General features: G+C 37.8%; 1 protein-coding gene across 8 annotated transcripts in view; it reads right to left on the reverse strand.

Moving 5' to 3' along the window:
• sema5a (sema domain, seven thrombospondin repeats (type 1 and type 1-like), transmembrane domain (TM) and short cytoplasmic domain, (semaphorin) 5A) overlaps nt 1-18,591 on the reverse strand; it is a 237,150-nt gene extending 218,559 nt beyond the window's left edge. For 5 of the 8 annotated variants that reach the window (XR_011885429.1, XR_011885428.1, XM_072253474.1 and 2 more), the window contains exon 1: nt 18,461-18,591. The gene's annotated coding sequence lies outside the window, so the exon portion shown is untranslated. Of the gene's footprint in view, nt 1-18,063; nt 18,125-18,447 lie in introns of all 8 variants that reach the window. The other 3 variants (XM_072253470.1, XM_072253472.1, XM_072253471.1) reach the window with 3 other exon arrangements.
• Between the last annotated feature and the right edge of the window lie 53 nt (nt 18,592-18,644).

An 18,644-nucleotide genomic window follows, 5' to 3' on the forward strand; every position in this document is an offset into this window, starting at 1 on the left:
TTATCTACTGGTCTAGTCCTCTGTTCCCTCCACCCCTCACCCCCTCTGCCTCTTGAAAGAGTCTTGCTAGTTCATCTCTCCAGTTCTGATGAAGAGTCATTGACCCAAAATGTTAACTCTGCCTCCCTTTCCACAGATCCTGTGATTTGCTACATGTTTCCAGCATGTTCTGAAAGTGGGAAGGTAATCACATCATATATATATATACACACACACACTGCTAAAATAATGGAAATATTGAAATCACAAATACAAGATGAAGAAGAGGTTTTTAAAAATGTACCAAAATGATAATATTTTGCATCAACTTTTGCCTTTGATTCAGAAGATAAGTGAGATTAATACCTACTTCCAAGTCTTCAGCAGAAAGTAATGACTGAAATTGGCCTAACTTCAGTTGAGGAAGTGCTCTACTGTCCTTCAAATGATACATTAAGCTATAACCCTGCTGGTATCCCAAGTGGATGTAAAAGTACAACATGGTATTGAAGAAAGGGAGGGATCAACTTCTAATGTTCAAGCCTATCAATCAACTCAAGTAAGTAATAATCTACTATGTATCGCACTGTCATTGGGCAACTGTTTTGCACAAACTGGTTACCATGACCTCACTGCCTTTTCTTCTCTCTCCTTTATCATTTTTAAAGAGTTTTGAAACAATTTGAGGTTGTGACAGGAGCTATATAAGAGTAAATCTCTCTTTCTTTTCCCTTAGACTGTGACAAGTTCAACTATGTGCCTGATTTCATTGTCGAAATATATATCCTGATTAAACATTCTTGTTTATTTCAATAATTCATTATGGGTTATATGTACAAATACATGAATTGCCTACGTCATCATGCTACCATGTGTTAAGTGGAAGAAAGCAAATATGTACTCTTGGACTCTGGTGCCTTCCATTGAATTAATTTAATGTTTTGAAGTTACAAAACATAACAGAAAGGAAAACTAAGACTGGGGATATAACAGGAATCCAAATATCTATTTTCTAACAGAGAGCAAGAGAGTGTATGAGAAGAGACAGACATGTTAGTCAAGTTTCAAGGATTGTTTAATGTCATTTTCAGTACACAAGTGTAAAGGAGAATGAAATAATTGTTAATACAACACAAAAAACACAGTAAGGTAAAGAAAACAATAATAAAACACAATAAATATAAATACATAAGGTAGTTTATATACTGTACAGAGATTGATTGTATGCCCATAAAGTGATGCCAGGCACTGGAGAGTCTGTATATAAGGTGACCGACAGTAAATAATAAAGTAGAGGTGGTTGGTGGTGTGAGGGATGGGTCAGTCAGTGGAGCTGTCGATCAGCCTTACTGCTTGGGGAAGGTAACTGTTTTTGAGTCATAATATTACCTTTGTCACAGCAGTAATTGAGTGAGAAGCTTGAATGACCAGAGCAATGAATTATGTTCATATTGAACAGGAGAAAGCAAGCTCCACATATTCCATATAAAGACATTTCTGGAACAGATTCCTAGAGTGGCAACTTCTCCAAGGAAAATGAAATCAAGTATATGGACATAAAATTCCAGGACATGTTGTTTAGAATGACCAGAATTTCAGTCAGGCACAGCAGAATGTTGATAAATGAAGACTTTATTGATAAAACAAGATCAGCTTTATTTTGTCACTTATACAAGTTTCCCCCACCATCCGAAGGTACAGCGTTCCTATGAAATGGTTCGTAAGCCCAGAATGTCGTAAAGCAAAGAAGCAATTACCTTTTATTTATATGGGAAAATTTTGTGAGCATTCGCAGACCCAAAAATAACCTACCAAATCATGCCAAGTAACACATAAAACCTGAAATAACAGTAGCATATAGTAAAAGCAGGAATGATATGATAAATACACAGCCTACATAAAGTAGAAATACTTCTCCACAATCATTGCCGGCACTGTTCTCCATAGCGGAAATCTCACACAAGCGCTCTCGGCAGAAAATCTCACGCAAGCTCTGTTGACAAAAACACTCTCTCCAGTAACCTTTAAGCTATGAAGCTGCCAAATCATACCAAATAACACATAAAAATACACAGCCGATATAAAGTAGAAGTAATGTATGTACATTGTAGTATCACTTATGGGAACCAAGAAGACAGCTTGCTGAGCACACTGATGACGGTGTGTTAGACTGAGTCGTCAGAGTTTGGGTGGTGCAGTGGCCCCCACCCTCCAGACAGCGACCCAATACCGATCCACGAAGCATGCAGGGGTGCAGTGGTAGCCCGGAGGCACACAGCACATCTTTAAGAAAAAAGCCAAAATAAACAAGCTAATTAATTAGGTGCCGCCCGGCACGTAATTGTCGGCCCAGATCAGAGGCGACGGAATCAGCAATCACCTCTGATCTGGGCTGACATTTATGTGCCGTGCAGCACCTAATTAATTAGCTTGTTTATTTGGGCTTTTTTCTTAAAGATGTGCTGTGTGCCTCCCGGCTACCACTGCATTCTCCGCGAATCGGCATCTGTCCACGGCCCGGGGGTTGGAGTGGTGGGACACTGAGGTGTCATCTCATCGTCGTCTGTTCCCATTAGGGCAGGCAGGTCATCTTCTCCTATGACTGCCTGCCTCGATGTTGAAGGTCGAGGTTCGTCGTCTGCTGTCGCTGATGTGGAAGGCTCGCTTGACTGCTGAGCCTCGCGCATTTTTCTATCATACAGTTGCAAGTAAGCACTCAAACCATCTTGCAAATATGCCCTAAACCGATGTACCCTTTCATAATTAAAGTCATACTTTATCATTGCAGCGAAAATCTCACGTAGTTGCTTCACGTTCAGTTCCTGGACGACTTCACTTTCGCTACTGAATTCGGTTTCGATTGTTATGCTTTCCTCTTCCAATTGCATCAGCTCTTCATCTATCAGTTCTTGGTCATGGGATGCCAAAACCTCTTCAACATCATCTTCATCAACTTCCACAAGCCAAACTCACTTTGTCCTTACTTCATTCACCACGATCGAAACGCTTAATTATGTCTAGTTTTACGTTAAGTGTAACACCCTTACGAGCTCTTTTAGGCTCTTCCGATACCTTAGAACTCATCTTGCAAACGGCTGCTCACAGGCACATGTTTAAGCAATGCCGGCGAGAATGCAGTTCCATATCCGGGGGAGAGCGGCTGCTCGGGGCGTGCGCTGATTTTTTTATCGCGCGCTGCCTTTCTTCGTAACAGTGAAAACACCTTCTGTTAGCGAAAATAAGGAACTAATGTAGGTCTTTCATAACAGTGAGGTTTCATAAAGCAAACATTCAAAAAGTGGGGGACACCTGTACAGTATATCGGAACATAGTGAAATGCGGTGCTTGTGCCAACAACCAACACAGTCCAAGCTGAGCTGCCGCAGCCCGCTAGTGTCACCACACTTCCGGCACCAACATAGCATGCCCACGGCTTGCTAACCTTAACCCGTGCGTGGCTGGAAACAGGAGCAGCCGGAGGAAACCCAGTGCAGTTAGAGGATTCAGCCCAGTGAAGGGTGGCGTGAAGATCTAAAGACATAATACACAATATACGTGGAGAAATGGAGGTAATTGCATCCAGGAAGACCCAAATCATCAAACTGCCAAACTGCCCGTTGTCAGGAGGTTTGATAAAGGTATCAGAGTTAGACGCAAAACAATGTAGGACTGTGGACACAGAGAGGAATGGACTGGCCAGTAAGAGGAGAATAATACTGACGGCAACTATCAATGAAAAAAGATAGAAGCTGAGGCAAGAGACCCAATTCCACAACCAAAGCATAACCACTGCAGCCTAATTGAACTTTGTTTTTACATATCTACTGTTCTCTCTGACAATCAATATATTATTAAACTGAACAAACACAAAGTTTAACTTTCAGCCTAAGTTACTGGCATAAAATAATCTTACAAACTATGTGGCAAAACCTATAGTCGGCTGTTCAGATAAAAAACAATGATTTATAACAGAAACTTTTTGAAAATTAGATTTAGATTAGCATCTGTAGACCAGCAGCCAAAATTAATAACACATTTGCTTTACTGGCTTGCCTACAAGCCCATGAATGGCAGCAGAGGTAATTTGTTAATAATTAGTGCAGAAGTTTTGGGGGCACGCTGACCCTCCAGAGAGGGGATTCTCAAAATGGTGGCTGTCGCTAGAATCAAAATCTAAAGTGCTTTTATGTGGTTAGTTTGGATATACAGTATTGTTTTCATTGTGGCATTTAGGGAAGAATATTATGAGTAAAATTACCAGCAATTGACTGGTTGGTACATACAGTGGCATGCAAAAGTTTGGGCACCCCTGGTCAAAATTTCTGTTACTGTGAATAGTTAAGTGAGCAGAAGATGAACTGATCTCCAAAAGTCATAAAGTTTAAGATGAAACATTCTTTTCAACATTTTAAGCAAGATTAGTGTATTATTTTTGTTTTGTACAATTTTAGAGTGGGGGGGGAGGAAAGGAGCACCATGCAAAAGTTTGGGCACCCCAAGGGATTTGAGCTCTCAGATAACTTTCACCAAGGTCTCAGACCTTAATTGGCTTGTTAGGGCTATAACTTGTTCACAGTCATCATTAGGAAAGGCCAGGTGATGCAAATTTCAAAGCCTTATAAATACCATGACTCCTCAAACCTTGTCCCAACAATCAGCAACCATGGGCTCCTCTAAGCAGCTACCTAGCACTCTGAAAATTAAAATAAATGATGCCTACAAAGTAGGAGAAGGCTATAGGAAGATAGCAAGGTGTTTTCAGGTAGCCGTTTCCTCAGTTTGTAATGTAATTAAGAAATGGCAGTTAACAGGAATGGTGGAGGTCAAGTTGAGGTCTGGAAGACCAAGAAAACTTTCCGAGAGAACTGCTTGTAGGATTGCGAGAAAGGCAAATCAAAACCCCAGTTTGACTGCAAAAGACCTTCAGGAAGATTTAGCAGACTCTGGAGTGGTGGTGCACTGTTCTACTGTGCAGCGACACTTGCACAAATATGATCTTCATGGAAGAGTCATCAGAAGAAAACCTTTCCTGCATCCTCACCACAAAATTCAGCATCAGAAGTTTGCAAAGGAACATCTAAACAAGCCTGATGCATTTTGGAAACAAGTCCTGTGGACTGATGAAGTGAAAATAGAACTTTTTGGTGGCAATGAGCAAAGGTATGTTTGGAGAAAAAAGGGTGCAGAATTTCATAAAAAGAACACTGCTCCAACTGTTAAGCACAGGGGTGGATCGATCATGCTTTGGGCTTGTGTTGCAGCCAGTGGCACGGGGAACATTTCATTGGTAGAGGGAAGAATGAATTCAATTAAATACTAGCAAATTCTGGAAGCAAACATCACACCACTGTAAAAAAGCCGAAGATGAAAAGAGGATGGCTTCTACAACAGGATAATGAACCTAAACAAACGTCAAAATCCGCAATGGACTATCTCAAGAGGCGCAAGCTGAAGGTTTTGCCATGGCCCTCAAAGTCCCCTGACCTAAACATCATAGAAAATCTGTGGATGGACCTCAAAAGAGCAGTGCATGCAATACGGCCCAAGAATCTCACAGAACTAGGAGCCTTTTGCAAGGAAGAATGGGCGAAAATCCCCAAACAAAAATTGAAATACTCTTAGCTGGTGACAGAAAGCGTTTACAAGCTGTGATACTTGCCAAAGGGGGTGTTACTAAATACTGAACATGCAGGGTGCCCAAACTTTTGCTTCGGGCCCTTTTCCTTTTTTGTTATTTTGAAACTGTAAAAGATGGAAATAAAAAAGTAATCACCCTTAAAATATTAAAGAAGTGTGTCACCTTTAACTTTATGCCTTTTGGAAATCAAGTAATCTATTCACAGTAGCAGAAATTTTGACCGGTGTACCCCAAACTTTTGCATGTCACTGTAACTATTTAAAAGTCAGCAATAATTAAAGTGTGAGTGTTTGGAGGCAGTTGGAGTGAGATTGATTGAGATTAGTACACATTGCAATTACAGGGATTTTTAGAAATCCTATTTACAACAGTTCCATGGCATCAATAACATTGCTGGTATTCAGAAACATTGAAAAATTTTAAAATATTCAAAACATTATGATGGCTGCCCTAGCCTGCAAAGACCACATCTCATGATAAAGTGAATTATATATTAATCCTTTCTGAAAGTCTGTCTTTGCAGAATTGTCTGATCACCAAGATCAGCAGCTATTCTAATTGCAGTGATGTGATTATTAAATTAAGCAAAATCAGGTCCTCAGTATTCCTATTGCATTAAATAAGTAAATATAGACATACATACCAGGCATTTTTTCAGTAAAGTTCAGAATTTCACAGGAATGTGGGAACATACTGGACTCCATGAGAATTTCAACATCAGGGCTTGGATGTCAGCAATTTTGGCTCTTAAAGCAAGCAATTATGACCCGAGCATCCACATTTCCTCACAAAATCCAAACCAATAATGCTGCACTTATAAGAGTATTGTCTAATGACATAATACTTGGAAGCATGGCAAGCTTTGTAAGAGCAGCATGCTAAGAGATTTCACATGAATATGGCATTGATAGGTGGAAGAAACATTGTAGATGAATTTGAACACAGATGAGTGAAGTGATACATTTTAACAGAAAAAGTAATATAATACAAAGAATGCAGTTCCAAAGTGAGTACAAGTTCAGAGAGATGAAGGCGCAAGTGTGATTCAAAAGTTGCAGAATCTTGAAACAAAGACTTAGAATTTAAAAAATTAAGATTATTGTATTTGTTTAACAAAGGCACTTCGCAGAAACTTAATCAGACAAAAGAACAAATAAATGGATCCAGGCAGTGAAAAGTCTTAGGAGGCCCATCAATGTGAACAGAGGTTTCACCAAGGAAAGTCAGAGCTTAAAGCTTCACTGATTGAAAGGTGAGACCCCAGTGGTAGGTAGGATGAAGAAAGTGAAGAATAAAAGAAAGGGCAACATTCTTGGAGTTTGATAGATGTGGAGAAGTTCATACAAAAAAATGAGAGGACGAGGCTTGAAGCAATTTGAACTAAGGGATGAAAACTTATAGCTGAAGCAATAGTAGAGCTCATGTATGCCAACAAAATATAGTGTGAGACAGTGAATATGTGAGAGAGAGATGGATGAAGTTTGAATTTAGTCTGCAGAATTTGGATACGCTTCTTTATAGAGTGCAATGAGCGGGCAAGAGTGTTAACAAGGCTTTATCAAAAGTTTAAACAAGCAATGGAGCAGAGGTCAGGGACACAGTCTGTGGTGAAGAATATGGAGTTGGATTCAAAAACCACACCAAGATTGTGAACCACCAACTTCAAACCAAAGCAGAGGTGAGGAAGCAAATGGAATGAGTTACGAGAGTAAGGAGTAATAAAGAGAAATGTTTACACAAGATACAGTGGTTTCCTTTCAATTCACCAATCTAAACTTTTCTGTGATTTCTAAGGAAATTACATTCATAAATCCTTTCTAAAAGTTAATCTATTTTTTAAATCAGTCATTTGTTGAGATTTAATAATTAGCTTAAACATGAACCAATGAAGCAGTTTGAAATTTGCAAACAGGCAGTAGAAAATTAATATATTGCTTCAATTTTATAATTAAAAACTTTAAAAAGTAAAATTATAAATAAAACTTTAACAAGTCTCTCTGTCAGGGATAGTTAATGCATTGGTGTGAAATTTCTAAAATTCACTGGATTTTCAGAAGGTTCCACTAGCCTGGAAAATAACGTGATACCTTTATTCAAACAGGAGAACAGAAAGTGGGAAGCTACAGGCCAACTAGCTTAACGGCATAGGGAAAATGTTAGAAGCTATTACTAAAGACATTATAGCTGAGCACTTAGAAAAATTCAAGCTGATCAGACAAAGTCAACCTTGTTTTGTGAAATGGAATTCAGTAATTTGTAGAGCTACCAATTTATGGAGCTCTTTGAAGAAAACACATGTATTGCAGATAATGGGGAACTGGCGAAAGCATTATACTTGGATTTCCAGAAGGCATTTAGTAAGATACTGCATTAAAGGTTATTATAAAAAGTAAACCCTCCTGATGTGGAGGTAATATATTGGTATGGATAGAAGATTGGACAGCTAGCAAAAATCAAGAATAGGCATGAATGGTTTTTGTCTGGTTGAATGTCTGAACCGGGGGGGGGGGGGGGCGGGGGTGTAGCAGAAGGAGTGTCAAACTACAATTTATATAAATTACATAAATAAGGGCATTAAGGTACGATTGCTAAATTTGCTGATGGCATAAAGAAAAGTAGGAAAGCAAGTTGTGAAGGCAAGATGAGGAAGTGCAACATAAGTTGAGCAAATGAAGTAAAATGTGGGAAATTATACATCGTGGCAAGGAAAATGGTAGACTTTATTATCTAAACAATGAAAATTGAAGAGCTCCAATATGCAAAGGGAACTGGGCATTCTAATACTTGGTTTACAAAAGGATAGCATGCAAGTCCAATTAGGAAAAGTAACAAAAACACAACAGCACAGAAAAAGACCCTTTAACTCTTCTAGTCCATGCCAAAATTTTAATCTGCCTAGTCCCATTGATCTACACCCGGACCATTGCTTCCATACCTGTCCCATCCATGAACCTATCCAAATTTCTCTGAAATGTTAAAATCCAACCTTCATCCACCACTTCGGCTGACACCTCGTTCCACACTCTCACCACCTTCTAAATGAAGAAGTTCCTCCTCATTTTCCCATTAAACATTTCACCTAATATATAGTGAATATGAAAGTTCTTTTGAATGAGATTGTGCTACTGGTCAGAGTAATGGTCTCTTGCTTAAAGAAGAATATTAATGCATTGGAAGCATTCATAAATAGAATATTAGACTAATACATGGATTAAGCAAATATTCTTATAAAGTAAGATGAGGCACAATAGGCATTCATTGGCTGGAGTTTAGAAGTGAGAGAGGCATCTTGATCGAAACATACAAGATCCTGAAGGACCTTGACATAGTGGACATACGATCAAAGGAAAATCTAGAGCTATGGGGTCATAGCTAGGGAGCCACTTACTTAAGACAGAGATAATGAGACATTTTTCTGTCACAACCTTTGGAACTCCCTTCTTAAAAGGTCAGTGGAAGAAAGCCAATATTTTAAAGGTTGATACTTGATAAGCAAGAGGGTGCAAGCTTATTATGGATACATAGGAATGCAGATTTAAGGTTGCAATCAAATCAGAGGTGGGGCTTTTTTAAAAAAAAAAATATGGCAAAGCAAGCTTGGCAGCCAAATAGCTCTGTGAGTTCTCAACCCAATGATTTTAAGAGAAAATGTGATGCATCTTGTTTGCCCTGAAGTTTACCAAGTCACTAAACCACATCTTTGCTCCAAAAACACCCATCAGTAATTCACCAGACCATCAATCTCAACAAATGGCAGCCTTGCCAAAGGCACCCACATTCTGTACAATGACTAATATGCCTCACACACAGGCTTTGTTAACAGAAAATATTTTCTTACTTATATAATTTTAAGTTATATTAATTAAATACAAAACAGCCTTCCGTAGTTTATAAGCATGACATAAATTAGTTAAAATTCTCACAAACATGAACTATAAAGTCAAAATTGTTAGTTAAACTTATACCCAGCAAAACATATCAGCAATGCAATTAATTCATCTGCTTCTTTTTTCCTCCAACTGAGCTGAGCAGAAATTTTATTACAAAGATTTAACATGCAAATTTTTTTATTAATATACAAAAATAGCACTTTGAGCTTGTAAGCTTTATGAAACACAGGGAAAAGGATGATATGAAAGCACAATTTTCACAGGCTGCTTCTTAATTAATGTCATATGCAAAAATCACCTCAGGTTTACTGTACTGAACTATTGTGCACAGTTTAAAATTTCATCTCACATGGGTACTTGTTTTTAATATTCTCCTGAAAATTGTAAAGTGTTATTCCTATCATAATTTATCTTTGTTTTAGATATCAGTGGAGGTATTTTACTTCTTCATTCACTTAAGGATTTTCTTCCCACAACTGGCATGTCTTTAAATCTCCATCTCAAATCGTATGAAAAGATGTAAACTTTGGAATATAATGCAAGATCAATGTTTTAAGCATTTGTGATGCAGAACTTTAGTTAGGTTTTGCACTTCCAATTCTGACATAATGTTCATTCCAATTAATCTTCATTGCTAAATTTACACAATTTACATATTATAAAAAAATTAGCACAAAGTAATAAATGAATTAAATCTATCTGAAATTGCAATATTTTAAGACTATCAGAATATACTGTATAACCGGCAAAATTTGTTCAATGTAACAATACGGATAATTTTAGGTGAGGCTGTACAATATATATTGCCTGTAAGGCTTTCATCATTCATGTAGAGGACACTTTAGGGATAAAGAGAAGACCAAACTTGAGATACCAACATTGTATATAAATCCTGGTCGAGTTGTGGAAGTTTCACATTAAAGAAATAAAGAGGCATAGTACCATATGATTGAAAGCAAGGATTGATTTCATTCGCTTTAATACAGATGGCATTCGTTTTTAAAACTGAACTTATCTGAATTTTAATGCCTAATTAAGATAATAATAATTACTCCACAATATTAAATAATTAGTGGCCTTTACTACACTCATTGCTGTTCAGAACCTACATGTTGTCTATATCAATATGCTGAAATGTATTCACATATTACATGAAAAATAACCTGTCTTTACAACAATACTGGTGCTTTATAGACCCTATTATGCCAAACATAAATCACCAGTGCTATTGGTGATTTCCTTGAGTCATGTCACAATGCCCATTTTCTTGTAAATACTCATGAAAAGGGTCACATAACAGAAATACTAAACCCTTGTTTAAAATATAGAGCATAGAACAGAACAACATCGGAACAGGCCCCCGGGCCCACCATGTCTGCACCAACCTTGATGCCAATCTAAAGCTAATCCTATCTGTATGTACATGATCCATATCCCTATTCCCAGCCTGTTCACAAGCCTGTCTAAATGCTTCGACTATCTCCCCAGCAGCGCATTTCAGGCACATATCATTCTCTGTAAAAAGCTTTCTTCACAATCCTACTCTGAATATTCCCCCTCTTACTTTAAAAATACATCTTCTAGCATTTGACATTTCCACCACATCTACCTTATCTATAACTCTCATCATTTTTACAAACTTTTATCAAGTTGACCCTCAACTTCCAACACTCCAGAGAAACCCATCTAAGACCCTCTCCTTATAGTTAAGATTCCCTAAAGGCTGATTCATACTTGTCCGTACTGGCTACACCATAGCCTATGCCGTAGGCCTGATTTATACTTTTGTGTAGCCCTATGCCGTAGCGAGCATGCATAGTTGTGTCTACATTGCTCTGCAATTCACTGCCAAAACGCTAGTTGGCAGTGGGGTTTCTATGCCACTGTGTTGAGTTTCTTCGTGAGAGACATGGACGAGGAAATGCATTTCAAATATTTTTGGATGTCGGCAGGTAGATTTGGCGATTTGGTTCATCGTCTCCAAAAGTTTATTTCGCATCAGTGTACAGACGTGGCGGAGAAAAGCAACTGGAATTGCATATGAGGAAATGCTATGCTACCAAGCGGACCAATCACAGTTGTTGCAGTCAGTGTCGCCGCAACGCACGAGTCACATTTTTGGGGAGGTGCATGTCACCCCACGGCACAAGTATAAGTCAGCCTTTACCCAGCCAACATTCTGGTGAACCTTTCCAGCACCATCTCCTCTCCAAAGCCTCCATTCTTTCTAGTAATGTGACAACCATACTACACAAAATATTCATGGCAGTCTACTCAACATGGTCCATAATTCTTGCTTTTCATTTATTCACCATGCCTCTTTTTGCAACATCTACAATGAAAACTATACAAATATCTACTTCATTACATAGCTTGGATAACATGACTTTCAAAATTACTGTTTTTTTTTTAACTTTAGATTTTTGCTGATCATATCTCAGTTTTTTTGAACGCCCAAGACTGGATTTCTGGCACAGAATAATATCTAAAATGAAAAGAAGAGCTAGGACAATAATGATCTAACATATATAGATTATATACTGTAACACAGATGGTTATCAAATTTCATTGCTAATATAATTGAGGCAAATGGCTAGATTTTGAATAGCAGTGAACTGTAACACTACAAAACCACTTGGACTTTGTCAATTTCATCTGCTAGAACTTTCTATAAGGATGAATTCCTTGGAACAGAAGAATGTCAATGTCTCAGATAGTTGGAGTTTTAGCTTTCTGAATTGCAAATGTCATCCTGCAGCACAAGTTTAAAACAATGAACCCTTGGTGATTGCAACTGCTGATAGATCAAGTGTACAATAGCAGAATGGATAATTATCCTGAGATCCGTTTGGTCAGGAAACACTCCTACCATGACAGCTGAATTTATATGGAACTAATAAGGGGTTAGCACAGTGCTTTTACAGGGCTAGTGACCCAGGTTGATCCTGCCGCTACCTGTAAGAAGCTTGTACCTTCTGCCTGTGATCACCAGGGTTTTATTCAGTGCTCCAGTTTCATCACCATTCCAAAGATGGGTTAGGAGGTTAATTGGCCATATGGGTGTAATTGGATGGCACAGGCTCTTAGGGCCGTAAGGACCTTTTATCTCTAAAGAAAACAAATTTTACTAATACGACTGATACTTCCAGTAGATTCTCATTAAAAACCTAAGTAGCTTACTAACTTTCTAAAGGACAGTCTAGCCCAACAGTGTGTTTGCCTCTTTATTATCTCCTCAGTTCAGGTACAATGGGAGCAGCAATAAATTTCAATATCCCTTGAACAAATAAGACAAATTGAAATGGATGCACCAATATGGCTTTTCAACTTAGCATTAATATGCTGAAAACTTTACAGCTAGTATCAGGAGTAAGAATAAGATAGGCTCCTCTCTCTGAGCAAAGGAGGAAGAAGTACTGCATGAGTTAGTATGATCACAACATTGGCATTTAATACATTAGGTCACATAGTGCATGGCAGGGAGCAAAGTCACAACAACTTCGAAATTATGGCAAAGCATGGCTTCCTTCAAAATGTAAGCACTTTTCTGGTCTTCCCCTAACCCGAATATTACAGAATTGAAAGTTCACAGCAATTCAATCGCTTGTTTCCTGCTGTTTTTTCCCATGTTATACTTTGAATACTGGTTGTAATAAAGTTTTGTTTCAGATTACCAAAGTGTTACTTTCTTATGAACTGTTTCAAAATACAGATTTTGAAAAGCAACAACTTAGCCATACTACTTTAAAAAAATTAACAAACGTGACATATTTTAAAAATATATTATTTCAATCATTTTTCTGTGCACATAGTCATGCCTTGATCTTTGAAAATATCAACTGACTCATATATGAATCATAACACAGAAAGATAGAGATGAATGGGTTGACTGGATTGACTCATGTCTTTAGAGAATTAGTTTACCTTTTCCATTTTCCTTTCACTGAAACTTTGGAGTATATTTTAAAAGGCAGCAGAGCTATCAGTCATCCACAACAAATTTTGAAGTTAACAAAATCTGTATGCTACACATTACTTAGCATTTAAGCTGCAGCATTTTACAGCTAGTACCTGCTGATAGGAGATCTTTAAGGCGGCAGATAATAATGCAAATTGACAAAGCCAGACATCAATAATTTGATTTAATTTGATGAAATATGTTATGGCAGATTATAGCAAATATTATATTTTATGGTGCAGGAAGGAAAATAAGTCATGATTCCATGAATCTTGTTGTGTTTCATCTAGGAAGTATGTGACAAATGAATAATACATCCTACATAATACGTGCTTCTCAAAATATCAACACTTTGGCTCATGATCTATAACTTCACACATGAAAAGTTATTGTTAGTGTAGGTATCTTGATACACATAATTTGTTTACAATTTTACTCCTATCCAAGTGGATATTGATAAAGCAAAGTTCTAACATTATTCTTTTATTCACCAAACTATTAAATGTTTTTCACTCTGAATTTTTTGCAATATTTGTTAAAATACATAACTTTATAATTAATAATATTTAAAAATTCATACTAAAAATGTACCTAAGAATTTTTTTCCTTTCAGTTTCGAATGCTTTGATAAAATAATTCCATAAACAATGCTTATATAATTGTTACTGGAAAAACTGTTTGACTCCATTAACAGGATCATTATTATTTACCTATTGAAAATATATACTTTTTAGAATATACAGCAAAACATTAGGGCATGTGGTTTTAAACTATGCAAACAAAAAAGCATACGTCACTCTTACCAAATTGTACTAATTATAAAGATGATGTACACATTAATTTCTAAAATATGAACAAATCTGTATTTAAAAAGGCTTTAAATTATGAACAACTCAATCCTGAAGCACCAGTGGTGGGCATGGTCAAGGGAGCAGAGGAGAGTTTACAGAAATGCTTTGAACTGGTGGACTGGACAATATTCACAGATTCGGCTTTGAATTTGACTGAATATGCCACAGCTGGCACTGACTTTGCACAGACCTGTGATTGTGTTCCTTCGAGAACATATCCATGGATGAACCAGGAGATTCATAGTCTGCTGAGGGCTACATCTATGGCTTTTAAGAGCTCTACAAGAAGTCCAGATATGACCTACGGATGTGTTTTAAAAGTGAAAATACAATTCTGATTGAAGTTAAAGACAGAGTTGGATGCATGTCAGCTCTGGCAGGATTTGCAGGTCATTAGTTCCTCAAAGCAAAACATAACATCATAAATAGCTGTGATGCTGCTCTCCCAGATAAGCTCAACACATTTTCTGCATGGTTTGAAAGGGAGAATAAAACTACACATGTGTGAATCCCTGTAGCTTCAGGTGACCCTGTGACCTCTGCCTCAGAAGTCAAAGTCAGAACATTCTTCAAGAGAGTGAAACCTCACACAGCATCAGGTCCCACTGGTGTACCTGACAGAGCAATGAAAACCTGTGCCAACTAATTGGTGGGTGTGCTCAAGGCAATTTTCAATCTCTCACTGCTGTGGTTGGAGGTTTTCAACAGCTTCAAAAGGATGACAATCATGCCGGTGCCCAAGAAGAACAGGGTGAACTGCCTCAATGACTATCACCCAGGTGCACTCACATGTACTGTGATGATGTGCTTTGAGAGATTGATTGTGCCCAGGATCAACTCCTGCCTAAGCAAGGACCTGGACCCACTGCCATAATAGATCTGTAGTGGATGCAATCTCACTGGCTCTGCACGCTGCTTTGGATCATCTGGACAACAGCAACACCGACATCATCCTGCTCTTTATTGATTACAGATCAGCATTCAAAACTACCAACCCCTCAGTACTAATCAACAAGCTTCAAAGCCTGGACTTGTGTACCTCCCTCTGCAACTGGATTCTTGGCTTCCTCACTGGGAGACCACAGTCAGTGGAGATCGGAAATAACACCTCCTCCTTGTGGACAATCAACACTGGTGCATCTCAAGGATACGTGCTTAGCCCACTGCTCTACTCTCTCTACACCCATGACCGTGAGGCTGGGCACAGCACAAACACGGTCTATAAATTTGCTGATGACATAACTGTTGATAGCAGAATCTGAGATGGTGATGAGGAGGCGTACAAGAGTGAGATAGATCAGCTTGTTGAGTGGTGTCACAACAACAACCTTGCACTCAATGTCATTAAAGACAAGGAATTGGTTGTGGACTTGAGGAAAGGGAAGTCGAGGGAACACACAACAGTCCTCATCGAGTGGTCACAGTGGAAAGGGTGAGCAGTTTCAAGTTCCTGGGTGTCAAAATCTCTTGAAAATCTATCCTGGGCAATATATTGATACAATTATGAAGAAGGCTCATCAACACCAATAGTTCAAGGAGATTTGCTAAGAAATACTATTAAAATTTGCTACCAAATCCTCTAGCAAATTTCTACAGATGTACTCTGGAGAGCATGCTAACTGGTTGCATCACCATCTGGTATGGAAGGGGCATTGCACAGGAGTGGAAAAATCTGCAGAGGGCTGCAAACTCAGCCATCGTGGACTCTAACCTCCTTAGCATCGAGGACATCTTCAAAAGGCGATGCCTCAAAAAGGCAGCATCCATCATTGAGGACCTCTATCACCCAGGACATGATCTGTTCTTATTACCACCATCACAAACCTGAAGACACACACCAAAGTAGCTTCTTCCCTCCTCCAGATATTAAACCTGATTCTGAGAAACTAAACTTCCTACTGATGCCTACATCCTAAAAAATAATTTGAAAATACACACCAAATAATAAAAATCAATTACATTCACTTTCAAGGTTATCAAATATATAGAAGTATGAAAATGGATATCAGGAAAAGTAATATAGCCATTATCACAGTAAAATCAAAGCTAAAATGTTCTCAGAAGCCTCAATTTAATGAACAAGTCAACTGTCTTCTTGATGAAGTTGTTACGTTAAGCAATGGTTAACAGATATTTCAAAAGCATAGCTGTGACATTCATTCCACTACACATGCAGATGCATGAAAAAGATAAACAGGGATAACATGGTGTACAAACTGATCCCTACTTTAACCTGTTTCAGTACAAAATTGTGTCTTGGTGCCTCAGGGCATTCAACCCATACAATAATGCTGCCAGAACATTTTGAACAATTGGCTTCTTGCAATTCAGGGCCACTAATCTGATTACTTCTGATAAAGGAGCTTTGTTGAGGTGGTAAACCAAGGCATTTTAGAATGTTCCAAAGCAACTTTATTCAGTGCTGACTTAAAATACAAAATTGTCTATCTAAGATGTAACATGTGGTGTCGAGCTACAGAAATTATGCTGTATGTCAATATTCCTTAAGAATTCAACATACTTCATCATAAATTATCTATCATATAAATGTTTGGAAAATACCCCAAACATTTACAAATACGTAAATGTTTCAGTTCTAATAATTTCCAGAACAGCTTTGAGCTCCTTAGAATAACAAAATAAGAAAACATGGTTGGTACAAAACCAATGTTAGGAAAACGAGAAAAGTACTGGTGAAAACTAATACTTCAACGCCCCTGCTTTTAGACTGGAACGATCTGGATTCTAAAACAAATTATACATTATCTCACTCTTTTCCGTAATAATCCGTTGTTTCTTTTTATTTCAAACATTTGAAACGAAATCAAAATACTCTAATAGTGGATTTGCACTCTAAGTTTAAAATTCGAACGAATGTATTCCAACAACCACTCCATTAACTTAAATCAATCACACACATGCCACATTAAACCCAACACTTGAATCTCATTAAACATAAACAAACTTGCTTTAAAGCAATTTAAATTACTGATCAATATAAATTAATGGTGTTTCAATGACAGGTTCGATGCTGCTGTATCAGTGTCTTACAAATCGAATTGGTTTTGTTTTTTGTTGGGGAAGAGTCCTGACGTTACCTGGCCCTTTCTTGTTATATTCAACAGCGCCCCCAAGCCGTGAAAACGAAAGATTTCAGCTGCCTCTGCTAAACCTGTCGTTTGCACTACCAAATTCCGAATACTACAGAGCACTGTTACTCCACAAGTGTAGTTAATACGTCGGTAAGAAAAATGCATTTCGCTTTAAATTGTACAATTTGATATCCGAATATTACATATGTATGACCATTAATATCAAACTGTAAAAAAAATTCCATATAATGCATTTAATATTGCTACTTTTAATGGCAGTGATAATTGATCTCACCATGGAGCTCACAAATTTGCCGAAACCCATTCCCAGAACAGCAGATTGCTATGATCAAACAATTGCACGGAAGCGACCTTTTCGCTGATTTCACGCAAGAGTGCATCCTATTTAAAAATTCAGCGCAGAGAAGTATAAGGGGGTTAAAGTACAACACTCACCTCCTACCCACACACATGTTATGAAAGCATATTAACGTTTGAAACATTACAATGCGTTTTCTTTGGAAATATAATTCCTTATAGAAAATATTGAAGTTATTTCAGATAACTTTTACACTACTCTTCATATTCCGCAGGAAATTGATTTCTACAAACTGGTAATATGTTCAATATATCCACACTTTGCAGTGAATAGTACCTTCCACTGGTGCTCTGAAGTAATACGTTTATATGTCCGTTTCAAAATTAAAACGATGAGCCTAAAGTGGATCAACAAAAGAAAACGATACCTAAATGAGTACTACTTTTCTAAGTGTGGCGTTGTTTAGATTTCAAAATTTCATAATATGTGGATATTGTTATAAATTTCCAATACAACATCAGTTCTATTTTAGTGTACATTTCTCTATAAATAACATATCATCCAGCCACCGAACGCAGTTTATTCATAACTGTGAACAGATTCCGCATGTCCACGCGGAGACTTGTATTATTGTTTGTAAAAATTCCTCGCACTATACAAGCATTTCAAAGCCCCTTTCGCAAAATAATGTATCTATATATAGTAGCATTAAATACTCACGTCTTCGACTCACCGAGTAAATACTCCAGGTTCCCAAACGCATCTATTTATTGGAATGCAATACAAGCAAACTCCGGAGTTAAAACTTGCTTCAGAGTTTTGGTTAGTTGAAGTGACTCCATGCACTGCGCCTTACGCTCTGAATCTCACTGCTCCTCTCCTCTCTCCTGCCAGTCCTGTTGTAAGAAGGAGCCTAT

This window comes from Mobula birostris, chromosome 3 (genome assembly GCF_030028105.1).
Source record: "Mobula birostris isolate sMobBir1 chromosome 3, sMobBir1.hap1, whole genome shotgun sequence".
Lineage (NCBI taxonomy): Eukaryota > Metazoa > Chordata > Chondrichthyes > Myliobatiformes > Myliobatidae > Mobula > Mobula birostris.